This window comes from Theropithecus gelada, chromosome 17 (assembly GCF_003255815.1).
Source record: "Theropithecus gelada isolate Dixy chromosome 17, Tgel_1.0, whole genome shotgun sequence".
In the NCBI taxonomy this organism is placed as follows: Eukaryota; Metazoa; Chordata; class Mammalia; order Primates; family Cercopithecidae; genus Theropithecus; species Theropithecus gelada.
The window spans coordinates 45,389,264-45,397,482 of record NC_037685.1 but is presented as its reverse complement, the minus strand read 5'-3'; positions in this window follow the sequence as shown (position 1 = coordinate 45,397,482).

Below are 8,219 nucleotides of genomic sequence, written 5' to 3'. Positions count from 1 at the left end.
AAATAATATTGGCAAACACTTATTTTAGAGAAACTACAAGTTCCGTTTCTGCCGTGAAGACCTTCACACAGGCTCTGGCCGGCTCTGTTCTGTTGGACTGGACTTCTAGCAGCAGGCGCAGGAAACTCACTCCAGGATGGGGCAGCTTCTCTCAGCCCGGAGGGGGAGATGGGGTCTGGGCCTGTGCCTCAACTCCAGCCCCGCAGGATTCATGACCGCCCAGGGCTGCTGGAGGACCAGGTGGTCAGCCCGCCCCAAAACAGCGTCCTAGTGCCTGAGGCTGTGAATGCAGACTTTCCTAAGAGGCTTCCTGGGAAAGGATTGTGGGAAAACCAGACAGAGACAAGGCTTATCAGCCAGATGCCAGGATCAGCAGGGAGACCTGACGAAGGAACGAGGGCACACAAGCTGCTGGCTACTCCGCCCTCTGGCCTGGCCCTCAGCCCTCACATGCAGCCATCAGAGGCCTGAGCAAGGTACTGAAATGGAGGAAAGGTACACATTGAAGAGCAGTCTCACTGCAGTCTCTGTTGTGCGGCGCGAGCACACGATTTCAATTCAGAAAACATTTCCGCGTGCTACCACAAGCCGGGCCTGTGTCCTTCAAAAAGCGTGGCTCGGCCCAGCTTTCCATGCTGGGGGCTAACTTCAGGCCACAGCCACAGTGGCTTGGCCCTTGGTAGGCATGTCCCTAGGGTGGGGACCTCAGAGGACACTGGGTCACTCCTGCGAACCGGAAGCTGGACAATACCCAGTTAGCTGGAGCAGCAGAGGAGAAATGTGGTGGCCACCTCCTTGTAGTCAAGAGGAATTTGTTGAACACATGCAAGACCTTCCTGGAGAACATTTACACTGATTAAGGGGGAATTTAAAGGTGCTTAAAAGGGAGGTAGACCGGTTAAGGAAATTCCAGTCATGAGTGTAACTAGGAGTTTCACCCGCAGCTTAGGAGGACCTGGGAAATGTGAGCCACTTTTACCATCACACATGGCAGGGTTTGGAACCTGGAATCCCCAGTGACTCTGTGGATATTATTCAGAGATTTGCAAACCCAGACAGATTTTAAAAAAAGAAAAAAAAAGAAGCAAAACTACACACAAAAGCAAGAACAAAAGTAAAAAGACCACATCGTTCTTCCAATCTCTGATTGAGATTTAGCATTTTCCTCCACTGGGAACATAAGCGCTTTCCTATCAGCCACTGCATCTTTATTTCATCTCGCAGCTTCTTCTGCAGGAATGACTTCATTCTACCACCCTTTGCTGCCATATCAGGACGTCAGGAAGCAAAGAGATGTGTCGGCTTGATCAGCACACAGGTCATTCCTAGAGAGATCAGCTTAGTCACGGAGCAGGCAGGAACAGGCACTCTGGAGGGGAGAGGCAGGCCCAGGAAGGTGAGTCAAGCCAGGGATTGAAACTGCAGGATGAGGGAGTCAGCGCCTGAGAACCCACTGGGCGGAGTTAGATAAGGAGAAACGCACGTGGAATCCGGAGTTTAAATGGAGCCTGGGGTTTGTAAAGACGAGTCAGGCCTTCTTTACCTTGTCAATTCCGACTGCTTTGTGCACAGCTGACTCAGAGACTGGGTGGGGCTGCGGTCCTCGGTGAAACCAAACCGATTAGAAAGGCGGCTGGGGCCTCCAGATCCTGCGGGCCGCACCCTCCCAGCATGAAGGGTATGCCTCATCTGTGAAACCAACTCTCCTTCGTGAAGGAGAAATGCCCATTTTAAAGAAAATCGCTTCGCAGCTGAGGAGGCATGATGTTTGCATGCAACAGAGGCAGCATAAAAGGAGTTCTTAAACAATCTCTGTGCCAAGAACCTCTTTAGCAGTCTGGTGAAGCCTGTGGGCCCCTTCTAACAATAATATTTTTAAATCCATAACATAAATACATCGGGCACCAAGGAAACCAGCTATATTGAAATAGCTATCAAAGGAAACCAAATATCTTGAAATACAGTTATCAAAATATTGAAGTAATTGTGATCTAGTCCTACGTGTGCCTCTTGATTAACTCTTTAAGTAACAAGGTCTAGTACAATTCAGAAGTCCATAGTACTCACAGCAATGACATTTTAAGGCATTTGTCACAACCGCAACGTGTTGTGGGGACATTTGCATTTTCTGTTGGTGACCAAGGGGCATTCATGTTATACCTTTATTGAAAGAACAGGGTGGCCCCCTGCATCTTGTGGAATAGTGGGATGATTCGAAAGCAGCATTCATTGATGTTGCTGATGGACTTACCGGAGTCAAACATTCCAATTTTCAAATTCAGAGCTGTGATACTGGCTGGGCCTGGCGGCTCACGCCTGTAATCCCAGCACTTTGGGAGGCCAAGGCGGGTGAATCACTTGAGGTCAGGAGTTCAAGACCAGCCTGGTCAACATGGTGAAACCCCATCTCTACTAAAAGTACAAAAATTAGCCGGACGTGGTGGTGTGCGCCTGTAATCCTAGCTACTCAGGAGGCTGAGGCAGGAGAATTGCTTGAACCCGGGAGACAGAGGTTGCAGTGAGCCCAGATCATGCCGCTGCATGATTGCACTCCAGCTTGGGTGACAGAGCAAGACTCCACCAAAAAAAAAAAAAAAAAAAAAGAGCTGTGATATTAACAATGGCTTGGATGCATTGTTGTGGTTCAGAAAAGAAGCTCTGGAGTCAGGCCGACTGCTGTCATCCTAGCTCTGCCCTCTGCCCGCTCTGTAACCAGAGCTGAGTTCCTTTACTTCCATGAGCCTCAGTTTTCTCTTCGATCATAAGAGTACCGCTCACAGAGCTGTCGTGAGGCACACATGAGACCATGCTCCGAGGTGCTTGGCACATGCTGAGTACTCAATATATCTCAACGGTTTTATTTTGTGGTATTTAGACGCAACATACACAGGCTTGAATGAGCAGCAGAAATCCAATGGGATCTAATCTGTTTAAAAACTTGTGTGGGTGTTTCCACAAATGGACCTAACCACATGCTACGTTACTGTCCCTAACCAGTGAGGGTGAGCACAGGCCTTAGGAAACAGGAGATACAGGTCAAGAAGGAATGGAAAGCAGAAAAGGAACCTCACTAACTATTAGAGACCTTGTAGGGGCTGGCTTGGCTGTGAATCCCAGGAGAGGTGAAACATTTGGGGCCAGAGCACAAGGCGAAACGGAGGCGACACTGCAGCCGGCACTGCCATAACTAGAATAGAAGTTTTACTTTTCCATAAAAAGATTTTCTCTAGAATTAGGAAACAAAATTAGGATGCTGGTAAAGATAATGCACCGATTATTTCTTTTCTTTTTCGCTTTGATATATTCAAAGCAAAAAGTGTTTTTGAGTTTCTTCAAATAAAAAAAAATTGGGCATAAAGCGTAGAGAATAAACCATCCCCACACTCTGGGAGGCTGAGGCGGGAGGATCACCTGAGGTCAGGAGTTCGAGACTAGCCTGACCAACATGGTGAAACCTTGTCTCTACTACAAAGACAAAAATTAGCCAGGCATTGTGGCATGCGCCTGTGGTCCCCGCTACTAGGTAGGCTGAGGTAGGAGAATTACTCGAACCTGGGAAGCGGAAGTTGCAGTGAGCTGAGATTGTGCCACTGCACTCCAGCCTGGGTGAGAGTCAGACCCTGACTCAGAACAAAAACAAAAAGAAACAAACGAACAAACAAACAAACAGAAAACGGAGTAAGGAATAAACCAAATCGGCGCCCCCTGCATTTCAGCGCTTTTTCTTTCTCATGCTTATGAGATTAAATAATCTAAAAACATAAGTAACATTAACGGGGGTAACACAGCATGGGGATTTTCTGTTTCTTTTTATTGCTCCAGTTGTAGTCGAAAATATTTTATTTAGACCCGAATAAAGCACCTAGTAATTCTGGAGGCCTGGTATAAAAGGCACTTTTCAAAATTGAACTTCATCTTCCCCCTGGAACCTTCTCCTCGGAATTTCCCTGTATCTCCCAAGGCCCAGCTATGATCTCCCCGCTCTTCCCTTCAAATGATCAAAACAAAACTGGAAGTCAAACCAACCAACACACCGAAATTTATTTTTGGTGTGCTCAGGGTTTCCAAAAGAGAAGATAAATCCCTATTCGTTCGTAGACTCTGCTGCTCCTATCTTCACTTACCGAGAGAAACAGGTTGGAGAGCACGCCTTCGCCTTCAAAAGCAGTGCTGCTCTTGGCATCTTTTGCTTTTCGCTTTGTATTCTTCAGACTGTTAGTAAAATGGAGAGCTGGGGAACCAAGGCCTGGCTTTGATTGCTGTCAGAGTCGACACAGGACAAGCCCTCGCCGTGCCTCCTAGTAGCTCCTTATCACTCCCAATTATTACCCCATCACCTCCCCTCTCCTCGGGTGCCGTGTGTCTGCAAGAGTCACTGGGAGAGGTAATGGAGGCTTTCACCAGCTCTGTGTGTGCAACGCCGGGGCCGGCTTCCATGCTGTTATGAACAGCAGCAGTTGCTATCAAGGTAATTTCTCGACAGCAAGGGAATCTCATGTTGTGGCCCTGCCCTCACCATGGCTGGTGCCAAGCAAGGGCTGAGCTGTTCCTTGCAGGCAGATTTCAAGGAAGGCGTCGACGTCTCTCATGTGCTGACGAGGACAAATCCCTGTGCCCAGATTAGATTTCCAGAAACACCTGTGAATCTTGCCCACACACCTGCAAGAAGCTGGTGTTTCTCTCTATGGAATTGTGAGGATGACCTGCCTCCTCCATTGTGCGTTAATAAAAAGCCGCAAAAGTGCCATTCACACAGGCGGCAGTTTTCTAAAGAAAGGGAGAGCTTTCGAAGTGCGAGGTGGTGTCTCCCAGGCAACACATGAAAGGAAGACTGCTAAGAATCATGTCAATAGTTGTTAGAGCTTTTTTCTTTTTAAAAAACAACTCACCTACACTTTTTAGTCTAAAATATATTTTGTCTTCTATCCCAAACTACAAAAAAGTCAACATGATTATTTCAGACATAGATTTACAGGAAAGGTTGAGACAACCGTAGCGAAGATGGAGACACAGGACGGTGAGTTTCCAACTGGTATAGAAGGATCAGGTCTGAACTCCTGAACTCCTCATATGCTCCTCCTGCCACATTCCCCTGTCTTTGGAGGCAGGAGTTTTAGGGATGGCTGGCCCCACCAGGGCCCCCCACACCACCTGTCTCCCAGTTCCCCTCTCTAATTTGTTTTTGTTACTTGCCAGTGTTAACTGCAGTCTCTTTTTCACAGAGTTGGCTGTGCTGCCCGGGCTGAGGTTGCCGACGATCCGCTCTGTGCCAGCTGGCGGGCTGGCCGGCTGGCTCGGCAGAGCAAAGTGCTAATTGAAAGGCGCCCTCATCACCCAAGGCTCTCAGTCGTCTCCTTGGAATGGCTGGTGCTTCTGACAATGTTATCAGCCAAGGGCTGTGGCCCACATTGGTGAACCAGGGACATGCGAACCCCCAGCTTCACTTTGGCAAGAGAGGCCTGGCATTTGTTGCAATGCCAGGAGGTTGGCATGTGCCTGAGGCCACTGCAAATCTGGCATTTTCACTTACGATCCTATTCCGATCACTTCCCAGGTCAAGGAAAACACTTTGGTTGTAATCTCTACCTTTTCAATGAATCATTTACTGAGGCAGCTGGGTTTGTCTACTAAGATAATTTAGGGGAAAGTTAAAAGAAGTTCTCCACACATGACTTGTTGGCTTCCAACTCTCATTTGACTTCTAAAAGAATAGCTTTCAGCAGCCCCTAAAAGGGAAAGGTTGAAGGTAGCCACCATCCCCCACCCCTGAGGGAAGATGCCATCCACGCAAAGGGCAGGTCAGAGAGGTTACTGGAGATAATGGAATTTCAAAAACATTGTAAAGGAGCTGTCAGGCTGGGACACGCTGAGAGCGGAATGAGCTTCGGCTCCCAACAATTTGATGTCCAGGAGTAATGAAATGATGAGTCTATTTCACACAATGGACCTGTCAAGAAAGATAGTGTCGCTTTAGAGCACCCTTAGAAAGCTCTTCTTAGTGGCCTTCAAAGTATCAATTTTCAGGTGCTAAGTGGTAATTAAAGCTAGCAAGTTATAGTAGCATTCAGTGAAATTAGATCATGTCAAAGACAACAGAAAGGGTCAAGATTCCTGTTCATTCCCATGAAGGGGACATTCCAGCCAAGCCGCTGTTGACAGTACTGGAGAGTACTTTTAAACTGAAAGGCGGAATGCATCTTTTTCTTTCATAAAATGTTCCGTTCTTACTGGTTTAGGATTCTCCTTTGAGGGAAAAGTCGGCTTTGTTTATCTTTGATACTCAGAGAAATAGTTCATTGTTGTAAAAAATTATTTCCTCAGTAAGTCCTTTTTTTTTTTTGTAGAGTTTAATAGCAGAGTTCTCTCTTCTTCAAATGAACAGCTATGCTTCTTTTATATGAGAATTAGGTCATATAACCTCTATTAACTCATAGTCACTCCACCCTTTCCATTGTGGTTTTCGCCATGGTTGCTTGAAGCTCGGAGCTGTTGAAAGGGCCATTGTAACAACAACTACGGTCTAACCTTAGTTTTTAGTACAATTATTCGTGATTCTTACCTTGCTTTTCCTGTTTTCCTATTTTAACTATTTTATTATACCTGGGCATTTCTTCTAAATATTTGTTTCAAGAAGTAATTAAAAAGAGACAAACTAAACCAATACATAAATAAAATACTTAAATAGCAATAAACTTGGCAACAAACTGGGCTATGCTAGCTCCTGCCTGTGAGGCTTCTGGCTGTGGGGTGGCCGATGGGAGGATGGGTCCAGGGCACCAGTGGACCAGGCTAGGTGTGGACAGGAAGATTGTTTGTTTTATCAAAGAGAAGAGAGAGATGAAAGCCAGAGGCAGGAGGAGAGCTGAGGTCACAGACTAAGAGAAGGTAGATCATGCATCAAATTGGAATGACAAGGAAAGGTATAAACAGAGATTAGACTGAGACAGCAGTAGCAGAGGAGGTTGAGGAAATGGAACCAGGAACCAGGTGCGATGTAGGTGACATTTGACAGTTTGGGAACTAAATCTTTCAATGCTAGGCACCCAGAGGTATCTCTTTTATGTAAACCATAGTTTGTCTCCTGGTGGGGGGTAAGAAAAGGTGGAGAGGATGGGGAGCTTCTTAGAGGAGCCAGACCAGGCCAGATCACATCTGCATAACACCTTTATGATGAATGATCAGAGAATGGGGACACTGGGGCAGACGGGGGGGATCAGAGGGGGGCTGTAGTGGCTGCCCATGCATTCCTCATGGGAGCAGTAGGAATGGGTGGATGAAGAGTCCATACGCCATCTGTGCGAACCACCCGTGCACTCTGGCCTGCGGGAAGGGGTTGCTTAGAGTTGCCAGACATGTGGGTTTTCACACGAATGTTCCAAGTTATTAAATGCTGCCTCAAGTTGATGAAACTGTGCAGACCTAAACAATGACAGCAAAGACCTGTCTGTGGGCTGGATCCAACTCCTGGACCACCAGTTCGCAATCTCTAAACGACAGAGCTGTGCTTTTGAGTCCACAGAACACGAGGTCCAATCTGAGCTCTGCCATTTGCTGGTCGTTTGACCTTGGGCAAGGGCAGTGGAAGTCTCTGGCAGCCTGGGGCCTCCTCCTTCTTTTGAACTCTCTTCATCTGCCCCAGTCCTGTGGTTTTTATCGGTACCACTGGATGTTTTTCTGTATGTTTATATACAGTTGGCTCATGTGTTTTGAGGTCTGGGAAGACAGAAATTGTGGTTTATATTTCTTTGAGTTTCTCCCCTTTACACAACACTATAACTAGCATATTATAAAGGCTTAACAGTATCTATTGCTTAATGATACCTGATTGAAGTTCCAGAAAACTCTGGGCGTTCATTCTCATACCCTTTGTAGCTTATCTTTTTCCACTCTATAGTACCAGAACTCATAATTCTGAAAAAATAGACTTTGTAATTTTTTCACATTTTGAATGTCTTAGTAAAAATTACATTACTTTCCAAGATGTACATCTTGATCATTTTTTATTATATTTATATTTTTTAGGATTTCCAGTTCTTTATTTTGCCAAGTACAGCATTAAAAGAAGTGATTTAAAATATCCTTACTATTACTATTTACCATTTTCACTATTTCATAAATGAAAGATATTTTAAAACTAAAAATTAAGAATGACAGAGTTAGAAAACAATTCTTTTCCAAAAAACATACAATTGAAAATGTCATACCCATAGATATGAACA